At 41.1% G+C, this 23,675-nt stretch overlaps 1 protein-coding gene across 7 annotated transcripts in view; it reads right to left on the reverse strand.

The window, feature by feature from the left end:
• LOC108696722 (synaptotagmin-C) overlaps positions 1 to 11,146 on the reverse strand; it is a 142,257-nt gene extending 131,111 nt beyond the window's left edge. For 5 of the 7 annotated variants that reach the window (XM_018226326.2, XM_041569594.1, XM_041569595.1 and 2 more), the window contains exon 1: positions 10,847 to 11,145. The gene's annotated coding sequence lies outside the window, so the exon portion shown is untranslated. Of the gene's footprint in view, positions 1 to 10,614; positions 10,773 to 10,846 lie in introns of those variants that run through there. The other 2 variants (XM_041569600.1, XM_041569597.1) reach the window with 2 other exon arrangements.
• Positions 11,147 to 23,675: the final 12,529 nt, after the last annotated feature.

Consider the following 23,675-nt stretch of genomic DNA (forward strand, 5'->3'; position numbering starts at 1 on the left):
TGCTCCCAGTGTCCTCAAAGCAGTAGCTTATTTTTGAATTCCAGGCTTGGAAGCAAGTTTTAATTGCATAATTACCAAGTATAGTACCAAGTAGAGCCTCTTGTAGGCTGCCAGTCCACATAGGGGCAACCAAAGAGCCAATCACCGCCCTTATTTGGCACCCCAAGGGACTATTTTATGCTTGTGTTGCTCTCCAACTCTTTTTACATTTGAATGTGGCTCACGGGTAAAAAAAGGTTGGGGACCCCTGCTCTAGCACAACAGCCATCACTGATCCACAAATCCCAGTTAAAGGGTTTGTTCACCTTTAAATTCACTTTTAGTATGATGTAGAGAGAGTGATATTCTGAGACAATCTGCATTTCGTTTTCATTTTTTTATTTGTTTTGGCTTATTTAGCTTTTTATTCAGCTCTCCAGCTTGCAATTTCAGCAATATGGTTGCTATGTTTCAAACTACCTTAGCAATTGATTTGATTTGAATAACAGACTGGAATATGTATAGGACCTGAATAAAAACACGAGTAATAAAAAGTAGAAATAACAATACCTTTATATCCTAATAGAACATTTGTTTTTTAGAAGAGGTCGGAGACTCCATTCCAAAGTTAGAAATTTAGAAGAAAAAGGCAAATAAGGAAAAAATAAAAGCCAATTGAAAAGTTGCTTAAAATGAACCATTCTATAACATACTAAAAGTTAATGTAAAGGTGAACCTACCCTTTAAAGGCTTTTGGAGAATGCTGGGGATGTATTACAGCAACACCTAGAAACTCTGGTGTTAAAGATCCGTGGAATATGAAGTAAATAGAGCAAATGCTTGTACTTACTGTATATCTTCTGATCTTAACCACAATAAAGGTGTTTCTACACAATTTCTAGGAACCTCAGATATGGAGGTACATTCAGTTAATGGGATGATATGGTCATTCAATTAATGGGATTATCTTCAGAGGGAGGTGTTGATTGGTCAATTCTGAAATTCAATTGAATTCCATTCAAGAGGTGAAGCATCTGAGTAACCATGCATTGATTTGAATAAAAAAAATGGACTATGAATAGGAGAGGGTTTGAATTGATGAGTAATAAAAAGCAACAACAATAAATGTGTAGCCTTACAGAGCATTTGTTTTAAGATGTGGTCAGTGACCCCCATTTGGAAGTCGGAAGAAGGCAAATAATTCTAAACTATAAAAAAAATTTTTATGAAGGCCAATTGAAAGGTTTCTAAGAATTAGTTATTCTATAACAAACTAAAAGTTATCTTAAAGGTGAACCACCCCTTTAAAGGGGACCCGTCACCCACAAAAATTGTTCAAAATCCTATTTTATCACATTAGTCAAGTAAAATGAACTTTAATTACACTATATAAATTATTTGAACCTTGTTTCCTTCAGTCTGGGAATTCATAATTATAACAAGCAGGCAGGAGCCATTTTGTGGACACTGTTATTAAGACAAGTCTTGCATCATCTCAGAATCTTGTTTGTGCACCAGAATGGGGGACCTGATGTCCATCCCCATGCCCTGGCTACACAATTAAATGGTGAAGAGAACTGGGGGAATGTGGGGAGAGCAGTGACATCTAGGAAGTGCTGAATGGAAAGTGAAAGTAATTGTCTGCCCCGCCTCTATGACTAAGGCATAGTGGATTGGCAGACACTATTTGATTGACAGCTGAGATTTTTAAATGAGCTTACAACAGCTATGAATGCTTTAATAAAAAATAGAAATTGGATTTCATGTTTAATTTGAAAAGGACTTTTGTTATACAGATTTTTGTGTCTGGGTTACAGGTCCCCTTTATATGCACCTGTCACCCAGACATGAAATACTGTATAATAACAGTCATTTTCAACTTAAACATGAAATCAAATTTTTTTTTTTATTAAACCATTCTTAGGTGGGGCAGGCAACTACTTTCACTTTCCATTCAGCACTTATTAGATGTCACTGCTCTCCCCACATTCCCCCAGTTCTCTTCACCATTTAATTGTGTAACCAGTACATGGGGATGGACATCAGGTCCCCCATTCTGGTGCACAAACAAGATTGTGAGATTATACAAGGCTTGTCTTAATAACAGTGTCCACAAAATGCATCCTGACTGATTGCTTTAATTATGAGTTCACAGACAAAAGAAAAAAAGATTCAAATCATTTATATAATGTAATTAAAGTTTATTTTGCTTGACTAAAGGTGACCATATAGATCCGCTCATTTGGCGATGTCGCCAAACGAGTGGATCTCTCCCCGATATGCCCGCATTGAAGTGGGCGATATCGGGCTGATCCGATCATGGGCCCAGTGACGGAACTAGGTGGGGCGGGCCCTGGTGCGGGCCGTGCAGCCGGGCCCCGCCCCCACCATCGTCCGTGCGGCTGCTGCAGAATCCAGTGGGCGAGTGACTGCTGGGGGGCCCTGCGGGGTGCGGGCCCTGGCCCAATTGCACCCCCTGCTCCCCCGGTAGTTACGCCACTGCATGGGCCCTAGGGCCCAACTATCGGATCATAATGCATCCAATACGGGCAGCCGGATCGCGCCTACTTTCGGGTAGATGTCGATCGGGGAAGCCCCTCGGATGGCCCCAATAAGCTGCCGACTTGGTCTATTGCCAAGTTTTAATCGGCCCGTGTATGGGGGCCTTAACTTGATAAAATAGGATTTGTAATATTTTTTTCGGGTGACAGCTCCCCTTTCAGCAGCCCTCCTATACTGATTATTTGCTAGTATTCAAAATAGTATTCAAAATTGTCCCTAAGAATTATAGCGTCTGGCTTTATTCTGGGAGAGGTGTGATTGCGCCACATTGATCTCTCCATGCAGGGATTCCCTATCCGCACGTCACTAATCGGAAGTAAATTTGAAGTCAGTGTGCGGAACAACATGGGAAGCCTTGCTTTGTCTGCTTTTCTGATGCATTTTATTACTATTGCATATGACAAAACTCTCTGAAATAGCTGAGATTAACTCCTGCAACTCCCAGCGTAGTTTTAGTTGCTTAGTTACACACCCCTCACACTCAGGGCCTCATTCTGTATGAAGAGAGCAGATTAATCCGCTTTCACCTCTAACTCCAACTGACAACAACAGGAGATAACAGGAGGCATTGTCAAACCTGCTCTTCCCATGGAGAATAAAGCTTTCTGTTCAATCCAGCAATTTACATTTCATTAACGCACGGGTTGCTGGAATTCGTTATCAGATATAAAGCAGTTCCATGTCATTTTTATGTTATTTCGTCAGAACGCGCCAGGCTTCCTATATATTCCCCGATTTCTGGGGCACTCACTTTACTTTTCTGCATTCCCATTAACTGTCAGCTCCTTCCTTAAGAGACGACACTGGGATACAGCACAAAGTGTCAGGCTGGATCATTCATTCCCCATCTCAGCCGTGACTGATTGTGCTTATAATTCAGTTATGACTTTCAAAAGACTGTACTGCGTGTACAACAAAAAGAGTAATAGCAACATATGTAATGCTGAGGGAAAATGTCAAATGTGTCAGCGTGTCCAATCTTCATTGTAGCATAGGCAGTAGGGGAGAATTCTCATGCCTGGAACGTCTCACAAGCAAAGTAGCTGTGTATGCAAAGGGCCCAACATAGCACCAGCTGTAAGCAGAAGAGCACAAGGAAGTTTTTGACCAGTGGTGCCCAAAAGTTATATTGTGATCTATACACATTAAAGGGCAAGTCAACCCCAAAATAAAAATGTGGCTAGTAAAAGAAAACATAATTCTAAGCAACTTTCAAATATACATTTATTAAGCATTTTCGGTGCTTTTATTGCTTGACTCCTGGTTGTTACTTTTTAAACAATGTTGCAAAAGTCTTAGTTCTCCAGCAAAGACAGGTCTGTTAATCAGCTGCCTTGTCTTACATTGTATCAACAGTCTGAGCCACCAGTGCAGAGAATAGAAAGGGACAGACACTCAATAGCAATACATATACGCGTATCTATAGAACATTTGTTATAAATGTATATTGCAAAGCTGATTAGAATTATGTTTTCTTTTATTAGGCAAAACATTATTTCTTGGGTTGGCATTCCCTTTAAGCTGATAACAAATAGTTGTCGGACTTTTTCAGCTCAAGCCCATTTTATAAAGGAGTAACAAACCCTACTTAGTAAAAAAAAACCCTACCCCCCCCCTACCCTAAATAGACCCCACTTCCACTTCCCCCTCCCCAGCCTAGCTGCCCCCCCCGGGCAAATGCCCCTAACTCTTTACTTACCCTCTGTGCAGATTCTGTCCAGCAGAGTTCACCGGCACCATCTTCTTCTCTTCTGTGATCTTTGGAATGAAATCAGCAAATCGGCGAATGCCCAGTTGGAGCAATTATCTGTTTTGCGACAACTGCGAATGCGCTGAGACTCACGAAAAGCGCCGGTCTCATTCCGAAGATTACAGAATCAGCTGAAGATGGTGCCCGTGAATGCCGCTGGACAGAATCTGCACAGAGGGTTAAGTAAAGAGTTGGGGGCATTTCCCCGGGGGCAGCTAGGCTGGGGGGGAGGGGGATCTATGTAGGGTAGGGGGGTAGGAGTTTTTTTTATTAAAGGAGAAGGAAAGTCTGCTAGCACTTGGGGGTGCCACATGTTGGGCACCCTCAAGTGATTGTAGTGACTTACCTGAAACCCCGGCTGGTGCTTCTATTGGCAGAAAACTGCACCGGCCTGGGGGTTTTCCCCGGGCAAACGCATACGCAGTAGAATGAAATAGCCAACGTTTTTAATAAAGTTCAGCTTTCTGTTCTACAGTGCATGCACATCCGTTCGAAGAAAGAGGAAGCAGGAAGAAGATCTCTCCATGGTGCTCACTGGTATAACCCCGGGCCGGTGCAATTTTCTGCTGATAGGAACACCGGTCCGGGGTTTCAGGTAAGTAAATACAATCACTTGGGGGTGCCTAACATTTGGCACCCCAAGTGCTAGCCGACTTTCCTTCTCCTTTAAGGGTTTGTGTCTCCTCTAAATGTCCCCAGGTAATGTCTGATCCTCCAGTTTACAGGGTACTTATGAGCAAATGAAATTTCTGATCATGGCATACATGCGATGCCTCCAGTAAGAAGGTTTGGGAGAACAGAGTCTGCCTGGGAATGGGATGGATATCAGACCAGGTCCGAGCTTAGATCACAGATACAAGAACACATTGATGTATCAGTCATTCAGCCAGAGTTCTAAGAATATTTAGGACAGTGATCCCCAACCAGTGGATCTCGAGCACCATGTTGCTCATCAACATATTGACTGTTGCTCCCAGTGGCCTCAAAGCAAGTGCTTATTTTTTGAATATCTGGCTTGGAGGCAAGTTTTGGTTGCATGAAACCAGGTGTACTGCCAAACAGAGCCTCATGTGGGCTGCCAGTGCACAAAGAGGCTACAAAATAGCCAATCACAGCCTTTATTTGGGACCACAGGATCTTATTTCATGCTTGTGTTGCTCCTCAACTCTTTTTACAAGTTTACTGGTAAAAAGGTTGGGGCCCTTGATCTAGCGCATCAAGTACGTTTTCTCCCTTATTGATGTAAACTTTTAAGGTCTATCTTGGAGGAGAAATAGGAACACCTCCCAAATCCCACCCTAAGTGGCTGAGCCTCCCTTATCTCTGCTCCAGGCACAGCCCCATAATTTTCAGTGGTTCAATTAAATTAAATAGCACTTTAAGTTTTCCAAATTAGATAAGGTAAGTCTAGCTTGAACTCTCCTCAGCCCTACTTTTAACATTCAGATGAAAAAGTGGGATAGTAGGGTGGGGTGGGGTACATCCTTCCTGGCTTGGAGCTAAATGGGTAACTATCTAGCTGCCTGGAATGACTGCATAGTCTGCATAGGGATGTCATAACTATATTTTGGAACAGTGGTTCTCTGCATTAAAAGTCAAGAGTTATATTAATTATGCTACACACTAATAGCAAATGAGTGCTTCAGACTTTCATTGGCTCCTGGGCAGCCCTGCAGACTGCAGAATTATTTATTTTAATGGAGTCGTGCATTGACAAAAGTGGAAAGGAGGACCAAGGATCAAGGCCTGTATTTGAAGTGCATTAAAGGGGATGTTCAACTTTGAGTTAACTTTTAGTATGATGTAGAGAGTGATATTCTGAGGCAATTTGCAATTGATTTCATGTTTTATTATTTGTGGTTTTTGAGTTATTTAGCTTTTAATTCAGCAGCTCTCCAGATTGCAATTTCAGCAAACTGATTGCTTGGGTCCAAACTACCCTAGCAACCATGCATTGATTTGAAAAAGTGACTGGAATATGAATAGGAGAGGACATGAAAAGAAAGATGAGTAATGAAAAGCAGCAGTAAAAATAAATGAGTAGCTTTGCAAAGGATTTGTTTTTTAGATGGGGGTCAGTGATCCCTATTGGAAAATTGGAAAGCATCAAAAGAAGGCAAATAATAAAAAAAAATGTATAAAAAAATAAATAATGAAGACCAATTTAAATTGGATATTGTATAACATACTAAGAGTTCATTTAAAGGTTAAATTCTGGATACTGCAAGTTCCCTAGTTCTAACTTGGTTATTGGCTAAGGAGGAAGAATGTTACACCACAAAGAGGCGACTTGAAAACCTCTAAGAAGATGCCAAACTAAGTCTAATATCCGAAATCAGCAATACTCCATATTACTTGCTTTAAGTCTGGATTGTAACTTAATTATGTTTTGTCTGGTTGTTTTGATGCACACTATTAATCCTTGTCTATAATCTAAAGAAATCCAATATAGCCTTGCTTTGCTTTTACATTACGTGAAATGTACAATCCAAGAGGAAGATCTATTTTCTGTCAATACCTCCCACAATGTCTTAAAGCACCAAAACCCCTAGTAATCTGGTTTTGCTTCATTTCCATACAGCTAGTTAAATAGGCTACTGGTAGGGAACGCTAACAGCCAACATTACAGCATTGAGAAGAATATGTTAAAAAAATAAATAAAAAGAAGAAATCACATTTAGCAAGAAAAACGCAGCCATCAATGAAGGAGAATACACCAGACACAGCCAAGTCAATGGAGAACAAAATAACATATTGTAACGATTGGATAAAAAGCATGTGTCAAAATATTCCAAACGGAACGTTTCATTGTATTCACTCAATATCTCAGAGGCAACGGGAAACCTTCTCTTTTTGTTACATGGTAATAATAATATAGCTTTTAGGAAATGGCACAGACTACAAAATCAATTTAGCACCAGACTGAGAACAACCTCTTTCCCTAGAAAATAAAATATTAGAAAGCTAAACTGGGTCTGTGGACAAAACTATCCTGTGATATATTAATTTTAAAAAAAAAGGGACGTGTAGCATTTAATAGGTGACCTGCAATAGATCATATATGTATAAAGGAAAATCTTGGAAAACCAGTGGGGAAGATGGGATATGATTGCGTGTGTTTATTTGTGTGTTCCATTCTCGGTGGTGGTTACATAATAATAGCATCCTATACTGCCTATACATCCTATGCTGCCTATACATGCCAAACCTCTGTCTATACATGAAATATATATACTATGGAATCATCACCTAAGCATTTGTTTCCAACAATCATCTATCCTTTCTCTACTGGGGTACAAGAAATACCCCAAAACAACTTAATGCATTCCATGACAGTCCAAACAGTTTACAACAGAACCACGTTTCAGGAGCTTTAGATTGTAAGCTCTTGCTTCAAGATTCTCTTTTTATTCTGTAACCCCTGTTATAATTTATCATAAAGTGCCGGGTAACTTGCTAGCACTATGTAAATAAATGATGATGATGATGATGATCACAATGGATGTTCTCAACAAATTAGGAGACCAAAACCCCTGCCGCAGCCCAATACATTTATTGCCACTTATATCAGTAAAGGAGGAATAATAGCGTGATGCACAGCGTACATCCGTGTGCGTGTAAATGATGGGTTAAGACACGGGATCACAAAAGAAATAGCAACAGGTATCAGAAAGCATTATAGAAACGACAAAGGTGAGTACAAATGCAGGGATGGAATTCATCTCTAGATACTGAACTGCTGATCTCCTACTGGCAGGGGCGAGTTAAGGGTCCAGTTGGGTATTTTCGTTACAATCAAAGATTAGATCAGATCAGCGCAACTGACAGTTAGCCCACTGGGGGTGCGTTGTACAAGCCACAGGCAGCTCAAATTGTTTTGCAGATGAAACCCTGGCACTCAGTATAAAAATCAAAGCGAACAAACAAAGCAGTATTACTGAACAGAACACTGGCAAGAACTGATATGGTGTACATTATTCAGGCTGCTCAAATAATCACCCCAGGGGGCTGCCATAATATTAGGGACATTATCAGGCCCACTTCAGTGTACACAATTTCTGCATTTGCTCCAGTGAGTCGTGTGACTTCTGTGTGTTGCAGGGATGATGCCTCATTGTTTAATTCCATGCATGAACTGCATTAACAGACAAGGTATCCTCCCACACACACACACTAAACTGGCAGCACCTAATAGACATATCTCAGTCTCTAATGAGTATTTATCCTACTATTCTGCCTATACATTTTTAAGAGAATGCCACACATAACCAAATATCTGATGCACAGTCAGCATTAATCAGTTGTGTTTCAGGGGTACCTTTTGTACCCCAGCCCTTGAAACATTTGCCTGTATTAACTTGTTCCATGTTTCCCCATGAAGGCAGCTCAGATTCAGTCTTGCATATTGTCCTGAATGTCTACCGGCTGTCACAAGCAGCACAAATTTAGGTCACACGGGGCTGGACTGTATAGAGACAGAAATCTTTTTTTTTAAAAAAATCAATTTGCCAAAAACTTGCAGACACATTAAATAATAAATTAACCATAAGCAGTTCATCTCAGCCCATAATATCTCAAAGGCCTCTATGCTGCATCATTGTATGGCTTTTTATTACAGGTAGAGTTATCTGGTTCATAGTGATAATGGTGTTGCTTTTGTGCTGCCAGTATCCCAATTCCCTTCTGTGCTGATCCATTTTACTCCATCCCACATCATCCTACCTAGCCGAGCTCTATCTTCCATTCATTCAGTGTCTCGTTGTATTTCTTGCCCTGCTTAATTCCATTCACTGTTCTGTCCACTATATAGTGATCCATTTAATTGTCTCTCCCATCTTGTCTAATTCGGTATCATTTTTTAATTCTATATCCTGCAGAAAAAAAATAATTCTGTCTTCTCTGCTGGGAACCCTTCAGTGTCCAGTTCCTGACTAGTCCCATGAGTCACTTTATCCTATGTAATGTCTGTCATTATTTACCATTCCATTATAACCCTGCAATGCTTATACTCTCTATGAGCTCTGTCTATTGTCAGTCCTAACAGTGGCATAACTCGATGCTACTGGGCCCCACAGCAAAATCATTTGAGGGGCCCCAAACTCTCCAGAGGTTGTCCTGTTTTACTAATATATATTAAAATTGCTCATTAATTAGAGCCTCCTGGGCCCCTGCAGCCACAGGATCTGCTTCCTCTGTAGTTACACCCCTGTGTTCTAACTATTCCCATTAAGTGTGTGTTCTTTGTCCTGAATAGTTTGGTTAGGTGTTCCATTCTGTCTCCTGTCCTATCTAGTTTCATTGGGTGCTGCAATAAATGCTCTGCTTACCTAGTTCCCCTCTACGATCCCTGCCCTGCCTACTTCCACTCAGTTTTCCACTATGATTCCTTGCCCTAAATAGTTCCACTAAGTTTCCCACAATGATCCCTGTCCTGCTCAGCTTCACCGTGTGTTCCAGTATGATCACCTGTGCCGCCCAACTCCACGCAACACTCCAATCTGTTCCTGCCAGTGTCCCACTATATTCCCTGCACTGCTCAGTTGTTCCATTCAGTACAAGTTCATTTACTGTCCAGTGTTCCAATTTGTCCCTTGTTCTACCTAGTCCCAATCACCATCCTATCCTATCTCGGATCTCCTTCCCTGTAGATAGAGTTTTTCTAACCTGCATATTCTACTTAGTGTTCCATGTTAGATCCTGCACCCTAGTCAGTGTTCTTCTCCTGCCTAAATCTTTTTTATGTCTTGTCCAAGTCAGTGTTCTTCAGGTTCCCTGTCCTACATAATCCCATCCAGTGTTCCATTGTGTCTCCTGTCCTAGAGTCAGTAAGTGTTCCTTACAGTTCTATCTTGTCTCCTGATGGGCTCAATCGTATCTCCTGCACTACAGTCAGTGTTCCATTGGGTCCCCTGTCCTGCCTTTTCCTATTCACAGCTCCATTCCATCTCCTGATATTTGGGTCCCCTGCCCTGTGAATTCCATTTTATCTGAAACAATCCCTCCCTTCTGCCAGTCCCTCTCTCCTACCTGCCAATGTGCGTTATTGTGGGAGCCAGTGGAAGGCAATGGGTCCCTCCTGCAGGTACAGTAAAAGCCCCAGAGCAAAAGCAAGAGGTTCCCCTGCTGCCCCTGATCCGAGTGTGCGCCGAGACAATGTGCAGATAGCGGCGGATGCGCAGTTGGGGAGCAGCTCCTGGCGCACGTTATTGTCTGGAGGTTTCTGCATTTCCAGCCGAATTGAATGATGAGCCCAGTGTTGGCACAACAGCCGCCGCCTGCTCTATTGTTATTGTTATTACAAATAATCAGAATAAAGCCCTTACTTGTGTCTCCTCCAGGCTGGCGTGTCAGCAGCAGCAGCAGCAATGGGCACGAGTGTGGCAACCTCTCTAATTACAGACGGGCTCTCCCCAGTCCCCACATGCTTCTTCCTCTCACACGGGGAGGTGGGAGTTGTCTGCCTGTCCCACCCCTGTGCTGCCAATTTGGGCAGAAGCAGCAGCAGCAGCAGCAGCAGCGATAATAATCGCCTGAAGCTCTGCAGTGGGCGCTTACCTGTCCGCGCTGTGTATCCGAGCAGGAATGCCGGCAGACTCGAGTCAGGAGCCAGAGCAGAAATCAAATCATCATTCATCCCCTTCCTGTTAATCGGCAGCTGCAATTCGCCGAGTCACTGCTCCTCCAGCCTGTCCGACCCTCCCTCCCCAGGGTCGGCCCTTTACTTGCACATCTGGACCAATTTCTGGGTCACAACGATCCCAGTGTCTGATCCCATTGCTCAGTGTGTGTGTGAATGAGAGAGAAAGAGAGAGAGAGAGAGAGAGAGAGAGAGAGAGAGAGCTCTCCCCTTCCTACTGGATTGGCTCTGCACTGCCCCTGGGAATCTCTCCTTTCTCTCTCTCTCTCTCTCTCATCCCCACTGCAGGCTGAGAATAACTGGAGCCTGTCCTGGAATCCACTTTCTCTCCCTTCTGCTCTCCAGCAGATAGATGGCAGCCAGCAACCTTCTATATTAGAGCCAAGGTGTTTTGTGCCTGATAGACCCATGAGCAATGGCACCTGCTGGGCTTAATGTTGCATCTGTACCCCTGCTGGGGTAGAAAATATTAAAGGGATTGTTCACCTTCAAACAACTACTTGTTTTCAAATACATAACCAGAAAACCGACTTTTTCCAATTACTTTCTATTTTCTATGTGTCACACTATTTCTAATATTGAAGTTTAATTTTTCACCTCCTAAAGCAGCTCTGGGAGGGGGGGTCGCCGACCCTGTAAACTGTTCTAAATTGATACATTTACTTCAGGGGTCCCCAACCACCAGGCTGCGGCCCAGTACCGGGCTGCGGACAGTCTTGAACTGGGCACTCCAGAATTGGACACTGACCCCTCCCCTCCTAAAATTGCTTTTCCACTTATGCCCAAAGCAAATATAAATGACTACGGGGCAAATTCACTATTAGCCAAAAATGCGCTATCGATGGCTTCGCCGCACTTCACCAGGTGTAGTTTCGCCAGGGCCGCTCAAATTCACTAAAATCTGAAGTTGCGCTCAGGGAGAAAGGTAGCGAAGTTGCGCTACCATTAATTCGTCAAGCAAAGTGAAGTTACGCTAGCGATGCCTAATTTGCATACGGTGCCAAGTTAAAGTACAATGGACATATATGTAGCAGCAAATACATTACATTACACAAGCCTGGGAAAGGTTCATGAAATAAAATAGAGTTGTTATTTTGCCCTATACAAGTGCCCACTGTATCGTTTATGTGCCATATGTTAAGAAATGTAGGGGGGAAGGAGGGTAGCCCCAAAATAATTTATGATTTTTTTTCCAGCCTATCACCCTTAAAAAAGGAAAAGACGCCAGTGTTTTTTGGGATTTAGAAAAAATGTCAACTTTTTTTAAAGCAATCCCTATCTACTCTATTGCACATCGCCTGGTCTGAGGTGGTGAAGGCAAGTCTGGCGCAAGAGGTAACGTTCAGTAAAATGCGCAAGTTAGTGAATTAGTGTAGTTACGTCCCTTCACCATAGCGCAACTTCACCTGGCATAACGGTGAGAAGTAAAGCTAGAGTAGGTCCACTTCGCTAGCGAATTTATGCCAGCAGTTAAATCGGCAAAGTGGCGAAATGACGTCACGCTGGCGAATTTCCCACTTTGCCCTTTAGTAAATTTGTCCCCAAACCTCTCCCAACCCAACAGTGTAAGTGGCATCGGTCATGTTTGTACATGAACTCTTTTTAATAAATATGTCATACATTCTAGGTATATTGTCGCCAATATTTTCTGTTGTTCTTTTAGAAAAAATAAAGGTGTTTATTTAAATCAAAAATAGCTAACGTTTTGGCTAGCGCTCTAGCCTTTCTCACTTTTAGCTGAAATGTTAGCTGAAATAAACACCTTTATTTTGTGAGCGCGAGCCTCCTTCTCCTCTACATTTACCTTTTGGGCTTATTGCACCCAGGCACCAGTATACGTGCTGTGCCGGCATCCTGCATTCTACCTATATATATATATATATATATATATATATATATATATATATATATATATATATATATATATATTGCACCATTTGCCACAGAAAGTGGTGTCCTCAGATAACCACGGTAAACAGCTGTGCATGCAGTGTTGGGATGAACGTCTCATTGCGCTCAGCGCATGCTCCAATCTTAAAAAGACAGGGCAGGGGGTATAGTGGCAAACTCATATACAAAGTGCAAGGTTGTATTTATAGTCTGTTCGCCCCCTCCCTAATTGGAATATGCACAGGAGAGTCTACAATCATGTACCAATTATGGAGTTCCCCTCCTACTCAGCTTTACCACTAGCTCAGCCACAGGTATCCAGTGGCAGCCCGTTTCTCTTTTTATATAGGCCTTATCAGATTATTGGGGTCATTTACTGCTGCAAGTGGAGTGAGCAAAGCACAGTTTCCAGTGCAATCACCATGTTTTTTCCCCATAATGCAGTGTTTTTTTCAGAGAATTCCAACATTGTTGCGGCAACAAGGGCATGTAGCACCTGATTCAATTGTAGCCAATTCATAACTATTAAGCTCACACTTTGCTAAAGTAGTAAGGACTGAGTAGTGTGTGGTTGTATCTCTGAGTTTGTGTATCTGTAGATCAGAAAACAGATTGTTAGCTCTTCACTTTATTCCAACTGCATACTGAATATTATAATATCTTTACCCCTGTTTGTGTTTACGTCTTTGAAAGTATTGTATATATTTGTGGTGCTGTAAAAATAAATCCAAGACAACCCTCTGGCTTCTGTTAGACTGCAACTCCCAGCGTGCCCAACAGCCTTGAGGAGCCAGCTGAGTTGGGGTGTCCCCACAGACTGTGAAAAGCAATATCTGAAAGCTGACAGTTGCATTGCCGGCTCATGTTTGTGCCGTTGCTCTGAAGGCTCTTAGTGCAGCAGAGATGTCCCCATGCAGGTGTAGGTGTTAAGTGTTTGGGGCCCTGCTTCCTTCCCAGTGATACTTTCAGCTTAACAAAATTCAACACTTTGGGGGTTATTTATCAAGGTCCGAATTTATCTGAGTATTTCTAAGTTAAAAATCTGAGCAACTCCAATTGCCCAAATGGACCTTATTTATGAAGATAAAAGCCTGGAAAAATAGGGTCGAGCAAATTTCGGAGCTTTCCCTGAAAACTCTGAATTGTTAGTGGTTTCTGCGCAAAAATCTCAGAAACCACAAATCTCATCGGATATCGGTACGGACATCAGCGCAGACCTTCCCCATTGATTTATACAGGACCTTGAGAGCTTTTAGAAGCCGGGGTTTCGGATTCTGAGTTTTTAGACCATCGGACTTTAATAAATCACAAAAAAATTCTTAGTTTTTTTTCTTCCCTCGAAAACCACGAATTATTAGAGGTTCGGATTTTCGGACCTTGATAAATAACCCCCTTAATCCTTTAAAAAAAAAAAAAAAAACTTCTAAAACTCTAACAGGGCCATTATAGCCCTACACCCAGAGCAATGCAATATCTTCCATTACCTGAACCTTGTTGGACTATATATCCCAGAATGCTCAGCTGAGGAAAGCCACAAATTTGTCAGGAATGAAGCTAATTTTGGATGCCGGAGAATGGACAAAGATAAACTGCAAAATAAATTAATACAAATGAATGGTAAATAGAAGGATATTAACAGCACGCATCTGTTGTGTATTTTCCATTCAGAAACAATGATTATTCATGAGTTCCATGCCAGGGAACATGATACAGTGTGCAGGTTTGTATAATATGTGCCTGGTAGAATGTTACTTTTAATAGCGGTTCTCAGGTATCCAAACAAATGTCACTGAGGCAATGCTGAGTGGAGCTGCACCCATGCCTTCCCAGCACGTTTCACTACATTGCACTGATTGTATTAACTCTCCAATATTTGTAATGGTTACAGGTCCTGACCATGCAGCAAAATTAGACCCCTAACCACACGTCTATTAACTGGGTGCAGTATAGGTGCTGATCTAATGCCCAGCTCCTTTTCTACAGTCTGAGATAATGTGCAGCTAGGATAATGCATTGCATGTTTCTCCATTGCTAAAAAAAAAGAAGTCAATAAGTGATCCTTCAGCCTTAAGCATCCAGCTCTCCAGACTTGTCATGTGCAAGTAGCAAAAGGCTGTCAAGTCTCCCGTGTTATTTTAACTGCCTTTTGCTAAACCCATTGATATTGTATTCACATTAGTGTCTGGCTCTGAAAATGATAGAAAACAGACCCAGGAAAAAAAACATTAAGTGCTTCAGATACAGCTGAACTGTTTGGAGGACAGGGAAATGCGATGGATAATAATAATATTGATGAATTAGTAAATGCTTATGATAAAGATACTAGCATGAATATTTCCTATTGCAGTGAGGGAATTGTGAGGCACCATCCTTTTGTACACTACTCTTGCAATTGTAAATGTGCCTTCATATTTTTGTATTTTACTATCAAACTGCCATATTGGGGGGGGGGGTTGATTGCTCCCCCAGTGATGTCAAGCCATCCACCCTTCAAAGCTGCCAGTCCTAGCTCCTTCTTTACTACTGATAACAATTACTCCCAGCGTGTGGACGCTCAATGCTTAGGTCCTGTTCCTATAGGGCCCAATGGGTAAGTCTTTGTGTGCTGCAGGCACAGACTTTATGGAGGAAACATGTGTTTGCTGGTATATTACAGAAGAGAATTCCTATTGTTACAATTGATTAACGTCAATACAATGATGTTTCATTAATTAACTGTACAGACAGCCCTCCATGCTGAATATACATTAACACAGTTTCTACGAAGCTAGATATCTTTCCTTGATAATAAAAAAGTATTGTACTGTGCTATCATAATATAGACTGTGGCCCTTTAAAGTAGTCAAGGACCACATGTAAATGTCCTTGAAATTAGAGATGCACCCAATCCACTATTTTTGATTCATCCGAACCTCCGAATCCTTTGCGAAAGATTTGTCCGAATACCGGACTGAATCCTAATTTGGGAAGGGGAGACCATTTTTTACTTCCTTGTTTTGTGACAAAAAGTCAAGCAAGTTCCCAACTGACCCTAATTTGCATATGCCGGGCAAAAGGATTTGGCCGAATCCGAATCCTGTTGAAAAAGGCAGAATTCTGGCCGAATCCCAAACCGAATCCTGGATTCGGTGCATCCCTACTTGAAATGGAAGGAATCACTGAAGGAAGAGGCATATTAGAGTGACAAATGGATTGTCTGAAATGTTGAAGAATCTCTTCAAGATAATGTGTGTCCTAAAGAAAGGCTACAGGAAGAGAATTGTATACTATGTATATCTATAGTACTGCATGTTTCACACAAAAGTTACTTATGTAGTATGAGCGCTGCAAAGGTTGTAGCCTAGAAAAGTTCCAAGAAGCTGGTAGTCACCCTACACAGTGGCCTAGTCTATGTCTATCCCAAGATGAACTCAGGTCCTTCAAGAAACGAGTACGAGTAGCTTTGGGAGCATTAGGGGACAGATTTCTACAATCTACATTCCCTCAGTAAATTGATTTCTTGGGTAAGTGGGAGCATGCAACAGCAGTAATGTGATCTAGAGTTTACGACTTGTGCCACAACTTAAAGACAGCCCCATGGAAGCTGACACTGTTCTCCTATGTTGGTCAACATCACAGCCCATGTATAATAAACCCCCAGACCTACCCCTTGTCCTGCACATTAAGCAGGCACAACCCTGTGTCTTAAAGAACTGCACACATTCCCCAAAACAATCCATTTGATGGGCACTAGCCAATGGCAATACTTCCATAATATGGGTATGAGCTTGGAAGTGGCTGATACCCTTCAATGCAAAAATGCAATGTAAATTGTTAATTAAAGAACGTAATGATGAATATGCTCCATTTGAATGTTAAAAGCTTCAGTTTATTATATCATGGGAAACCTGCAGAGACTCGATGGGTGACCACCGGTTGGGTTTGGGTTTGGTTGAAATTTGGCCATTTGGAAATTTGGGGCAGTACACTCCTCCTCTGCTCCCATAGATTTCCTGTCTTGGAACCAAAGGCAAGTACAGAAGTACTGTACGGAACAAGACTTGGGTACAGGTTGAGCACAGGTCCTACAATGGCAACATTTTGCAGTTTAGGGTCATTACTTTTTATGTCTTTCTAAAGCAAATTTGGGTGTCACCGACACTGTAAACTGTTGATACATTTAGTTGATGAATTTCTTATCTTTGGCCCTGCTAAGCAGAATCCCCAAGTTTCAATAAAGGGGTTGTTCACCTTTAATTAACTTTTAGTATGTTATAGAATGGCCAGTTCTAAGCAACATTTCACTTGGTTGTCACCAATATTTTTTTATAGTTTTTGAATTACTTGCCTTCTTCTTATACTTTTCCAACTATTAAATGAGGGTCACTGACCCCATCTAAAAACAAATGCTCTGTAAGGTTACAAGTTCATAGTTATTGCTACTTTTATAACTCATCTTTCTATTCAGGTCCACTCCTATTCATGTCTATTATTCAAATTAATGCATTGTTACTAGCGTAATTTAGGGCCCTAGCAACTTATAATTTTGGATTATTTGTCTACTTCACATGACTTTTTCCTGCTTTCAAATGGGGGTCACTTAACCCATCTACAAACTAAAAGCTCTGTAAGGCTACACATTTATTGTTATTGTTACTTTTTATTACTCATATTTCTATTCAAACCCTCCTATTCATTTTCCAGTCTCTTATTCAAATCAATGCATGGTTGCTAGGCTAACTTGGATCCTAGCAAACAGATTGCTGAATTTGCAAACTGGAGAGCTGCTGAATAAAAAGCTAAATTGCTCAAAAACCACAGAAAAAAAAAAGATTGCAAATGATCTCAAAATATAATTCTCTACACATCATAGCAATAGTTAATTTAAAGGTGAACAACCTCTTAATAGGCAGCTGTTAGAACGGATACAATAGTTGCTGATGTCCCACAGGTGCTGCTGAGAAATGTATCAACTAATAGAGCAAATTGTAACAGTTCAGAATCTGCACCAGGATCTGAGCTGAAAACTCCAGAGACATGAACATTAAACGTTTCTAGAGAATCATGGTCTAGAATGAGTAGGTTTGTGTAGAGAGTGATGGTGCAGGACAATTGGTGTTTGCACTGCCTGCTGCCCAGAGTTGGACTAATGAGGGATTGAGTAGGTTTGTATAGAGAACTAGGGTACAGGAGAGCTGGTGACTACGTTGTCTATTGACCAGAGTGTGAGATAAAGGGATAAATGATGATGGTGATGGTGCAGGAGGGTTGTGGTAGCAATGTCTGCAGCTCAGAGTTGGTCTAATGGGGGATTAAGTACATTTGTCTAGAGAACTATGATGAAGAAAGGTCAGTGGCTACACTGTCTATTGACCAGAGTAGCAGCTAATATTAGATGAATAGCTTTATCTAGAGTAATGGTTCAATAGGGTTGGCAATTGCAATGTCTACTGAACAAGGGTGGTGAGTATATAAGTTTATCATTAGTATAGACTGGAGCAGGGGTCCCCAACTTTTTTTACTCATTTTTTTAAATGTAAAAAGAGTTGGTGAGCAACACAAGCATGAGAAAGTCCATAGAGATGTCAAATAAGGGCTGCGATTAACTGTTTGGTGGCCCCTGTGGGGACTGGTAGCCTAGATGAGGCTCTGTTTGGCAGTACATCTGGTTTTTATGCAATCAAAACTTGCCTCTAAGCCTGGAATTCAAAAATAAGCACCTGCTTTTAGGCCACTGGGAGCAACATCCAAGGGGCTGGGTGAGCAATATGTTGCTTGCGAGCTACTGGTTGGGGACCACTGGACTAAAGAGTACAATATACTGCAATATATGATCAAACAGTCCATATTAGTCTTAAGAAGGAGGTCAGCATTTTTCACAGAATCTGTGTAGATCGTTTCATAAATTTATACAGACGACTGCCAAAAATTCATCATTTTATTTGCCTGTAGAGTCCAGTGCAACCACCTCTCCATCTAAGAGAGCCAGCTCAAATTGCTTTTTAGACAGTGCAAGAGCTACTAAACCATAATATGCTAGCATTATACAAAGAGACCCTCATGTGTAGACTAGGGATTAGATGTGCGTGCAATTTAATGTTCTTTTTTTAGTCTAGCCAGTTTCTCAAGCGAATAGAACATGCCCATCAATGTGACTGTAAAAGCTCTCCCGATACCAATACTCATCTCTTAATTTGTTTCAACTTTTAAAGTTTAACAGTTAAGCTGTGTCATCGTCTGGCACCATCGGAGAAGATGCTGAGTGTGCAGATTTCTTTTTTTTTTTTTAACAGAGGAACAGAATATAATAAAAGATATGAAAGGGCACTGAAACCACCCATTTATCATCTGCTGCAAAATCTACATTTAGTTACTGACCTTATGATCTTATTTGAAATATCACACTTTCTATTATAAGAGGTATTGTATTTTTAATTTATTATAAAAAAAAATTCTAAGAATCTTGTAAGCAAAGTTTTCTATATTTACTTAAAGGGATACTGTCATGGGAAAAAAAAAATTCAAAATGAATCAGTTAATAGTGCAGCTCCAGTAGAATTCCGCGCTGAAATCCATTTCTCAAAAGAACAAACAGATTTTTTTATATTCAATTTTAAAATCTGACATGGAGCTAGATATTTTGTCAATTTCCCAGCTGCCCCCAGTCATGTGACTTGGGCCTGCACTTTAGGAGAGAAATGCTTTCTGTCAGGCTGCTGTTTTTCCTTCTCAATGTAACTGAATGTGTCTCAGTGAGACATGGGTTTTTACTATTGAGTGTTGTTCTTAGATCTACCAGGCAGCTGTTATCTTGTGTTAGGGAGCTGCTATCTGGTTACCTTTCCATTGTTTTTTTGTTTGGGTGCTGGGGGGTGAAAAGGGAGGGGTGATATCACTCAAACTTTCAGTACAGCAGTTAAGAGTGATTGAAGTTTATCAGAGCACAAGTCACATGACTTGGGGCAGCTGGGAAATTGACAATATGTCTAGCCCCATGTCAGATTTCAAATATGAATATAAAAAAATCTGTTTGCTCTTTTGAGAAATGGATTTCAGTGCAGAATTCCGCTGAAGCAGCACTATTAACTGATTCATTTTGAATTTTTTTTTTTCCCAAGACAGTATCCCTTTAAAAATACATAGCATTAGGCCCTTTATGAAAGAAGGGCAAATTTCCTGCACATCCATTCTGAGGACAAATGCAGATTGGCTGGATGGCATACTACCCATATAATAGAGCTACCCTAGGTCCAGGCCTTCCCAGAACTTCTCTCTAACAATCCCATGAGCACTAAGCTTTGTGGATGGGTCTTGTCCTGTAAAACCATCTTCTTGTAATTCTGCATTGAGGACTCCCTGGGACATGGGATGTACTGAACACTGTTCCTATAGGGTGAGCCACAGTCACAGATGAGCCACACAGGCAGTGTCGTTTTGATAATATCAATGACTTTTTGTTTTTGTCTGTGTTTAGTGATGGGCGAATAAATTCGCCAGGCACAAATTCACAGTGAATTTCCGCATTTCACCACAAACAAATTAATTAGAGAAACTGTGGCAACAATTCGCCAGTGAAAAATCCGCTGCATCAAAAAAAAATTAACACTAGTGAAAATAGCATAAAAATAGTCGCGCGTCAAATTTATTTGGACTCCCACTGATTTTAATGCATTTGGACCAAATAGTGGCTTCAATGCGGTTCACACATTTTTCGGCACAGATTCTCCCATCACTATCTATGTTTCATGCTGCTGTGATTCAGCTGGAAGCATTAGCACAATAAAACCTGCCTGCCCCATGCCCTTGTTCTAGATCATTAAGCTCTTTTGCTGAGAGCAGTTCTCTTATTGAACATCCTGATATTCTGTTTCCTTGCTCCTTAATCAGTTCCTGTCCTGCTGTTCCCCTGCTGTTCCCCATATTCTGAACCCCCAATTTTGACCTTGGCCTGATTCTTGGACCTTGATTGTTGACCACTTGACCCTATGCCTGTTTTCAGGCTCCACCTTCCTAGACCAGTTGTCTGTTCTTCAGAATAGTTTTCTGCTGTGATCTTTATTTTTCTGTTTTTCTTTTTTAAATCTCTTTGTTTAGTTGTTGATAAACAGTATGCACATCTGCTACTGTCTGGTAATTCAGTGGTTAATTCTATTAGCTGGCCTGTTCCTGACCTCTGACCTGACTACCTTCTCTGACACTGTGCTGCCTGTCTCTGCTCAAACTCTGCTTTACTTACATCTCTGATACTGTGCTGCCTGCCTCAACCTCTGCCTGACGTCTTTTTCTTATTCTGTGCTGCCTGCCTTGACCTGGGTTTCGTTTGACTATGTTTTTGGTTTCCCCAGAGTGGCTTGGCTAAGCCTTACTGGTAGCACTTCACTGTATTTCTTTCTGTTATCAACCACAGGTGAGTTGTGATATTGTGAATTGCGAATCTTATGCAATGCTTGATCTGTAAATACTGTAAGTGTTACAACTAAAGGGTATAGTTTTTTAATTATGTTATGGCCCAACCTATTTATGGCTGGCTTACAGCTGAAATCCCAACCTCTGGCTGATGCTCCTCTAATACTGTGCTGCCTGCCTTAACATCTACCTGACTTATGCTTCTGATATTGTGCTGCCTGCTTAGATCTCTGCCTGAAGTCATCCTCTGATACTGCACTGCCTGCCTCAACCTCTGCCTGAGTTCAACTTCTGATACTGTGCTGCCTGCCTGAACCTCTGCCTGACATCTGCTTCTGATATTGTGCCGCTGCCTTGACCTCTGCCTGATTTCATCTTGTGATACTGGGGTGCTAGCCTGAACCTCTGCATGACTTCAGCTTCTGATACTATGCAGCCTGCTTCTACCTCTGTCTGACTTCTGCTTCTGATACTATACTGCCTGCCTTTACCTCTGCCTGACTTCTTTTTCTGATACTATACTGCCTACCCTGACCTGGATTTCATTCCTCTACACTCCTGTATCCCTCACTGCAACTTGGCTAAGTCTTACTAATTACTCTCCATTGCACCTCTCTCTGTTGTCAACCATGGCTTGATCTACAAATGTGTTACAAATAAGGGGTGCAATTTGTGCCCATGGTTGACAAATGTGCCCCTGAGTATAGGTTTTTAGTAAAGCACATTTCCTTGTATTAATCATAATAATACAGTTTATTTATTTGTTCCTATTTTTCCTTTATGCTCAACTAGCATAGAGAAGCCTATTTATAATGTGCAGAAGTACAGTAGGGATGAGTAATGATTCACAGATCAGCAACACTATGTTTTTTTTTGCCTATTTATAAAGCTTCAAAATGTTGGCGGGCAATGGAAATGTTATAAAGGGCCATTAAAATCCTGTTATATCTGTGGATTTGAGCAGACTACCATGGATAAGTAGTATAAAGTATAAAGTATAAATTACTTCTTCTCGAGAAACTGTATCACATTTATTTCCAGGAGTGGCAGCTGCAGCATTTGATTGCTGCTATTACTGTGTTACGTGCCCTTTAGTTCTTATTGTCTACAAAGTAAATGTAATCTCCAATATATGACACAGTTCCGTTGAAAGGTTTCAAATTTAAAAAGTCTTTATTTTGGTCTTTGTTTCTGACCTGCTCCCGGCCCTTTATCAGTAAATGTATTCAATGTATTGACTAATTTAGGGACCCTATGCAATAGGTAAATAATTATTCTCTACTTCTACTTCTATGAGACTTTGTTAACGGGTCCCTTAAAATCCCTAACCCATGTTTGGATCACAATTGACACTGTCTGGAAGGTATTTGATTAATCTTGCTTTAGAACCTTGAAGAAGTAACTTAACTTTTCAGAACACTCAGAACCATACACTATTATTAGCTGATTTGCAGCTTTATTGTTCATCTCATCTAGTTCAGTGGGTGTGTGTGAAACTTTTTCCAGTTCAAGCCCCACTTATAGATCCAAGCTTAGGTCAAGGTCCATCTTGATGGTTCAACCTTTGGTAAATAGTCGATTTTAGTGATGGGTGAATAAATTCACAAGGTGCGAATTAGCGGCGAATTTATACGTTTTGCCGCCGGCTAATAAATTAGCGTAACTCCTGCGAACATTCACTGGCAAATTAAAATCAGAAAAGTCACACGTGTCAAAACCGTCGCGCATCAACACTATTCGGATGCCCATTGACTTTAACGCCAGCATCAAAATTGACGCGGGAGTAAAAATTCGAGTTTTGATAATTTTTCAGTGAAGTGAAACGGGAGAAATTCGCCTATCTCCAGTTGCCTTGTCTTATAAAATTAGTACTGATATAAGAAACTAACAGTCATTGGTAGTCGTAGTTCCAAAAATGTAAGGACAACAAATAAAGAATTCAACCCAAATCTCACCTTAACTGAACGACCTTCAAGCTTGGCTTTCAGATGTATCTAGGAGAGCAAATGGCTTGTTTTCCTCCACTCTTATCCTAACTTGCCTTCAGACTGATCATACAACCCTCCATCTATCTTTCCAAACCTGCCTCACCAGGCAGACCAATCAAAACATTTTGACCACTGCTTTGGGTCCTAGTTCTTTGCTGTACCCTCTGGGTTCCAGAGCATATTAACACCTACAAGCCAACCTACCCGAGGATAAATTAGCGGATAAATATTGATTATCTACTATAGTGAGAATATAATTGGATCTGCTTGGTATTTTTCTATGGGCGTGTTTTTTTTCGTGATGAGTTCCAATGGCTTATTCTTCTACATCAATCTAGCAGGTTCCAAAGATGTCTGAAGGTCTTGCTATCTCCTTGCCTAAAGAGTTAAACTTTCACTTATCTTGATTGCTAAGTGCCTAGACTTCACTGGTAATTACATCTGTAGCACTTAACCTTGCACTGACTTTGTTCATCTCCATTTG

This window comes from Xenopus laevis, chromosome 7L (genome assembly GCF_017654675.1).
Source record: "Xenopus laevis strain J_2021 chromosome 7L, Xenopus_laevis_v10.1, whole genome shotgun sequence".
In the NCBI taxonomy this organism is placed as follows: domain Eukaryota; kingdom Metazoa; phylum Chordata; class Amphibia; order Anura; family Pipidae; genus Xenopus; species Xenopus laevis.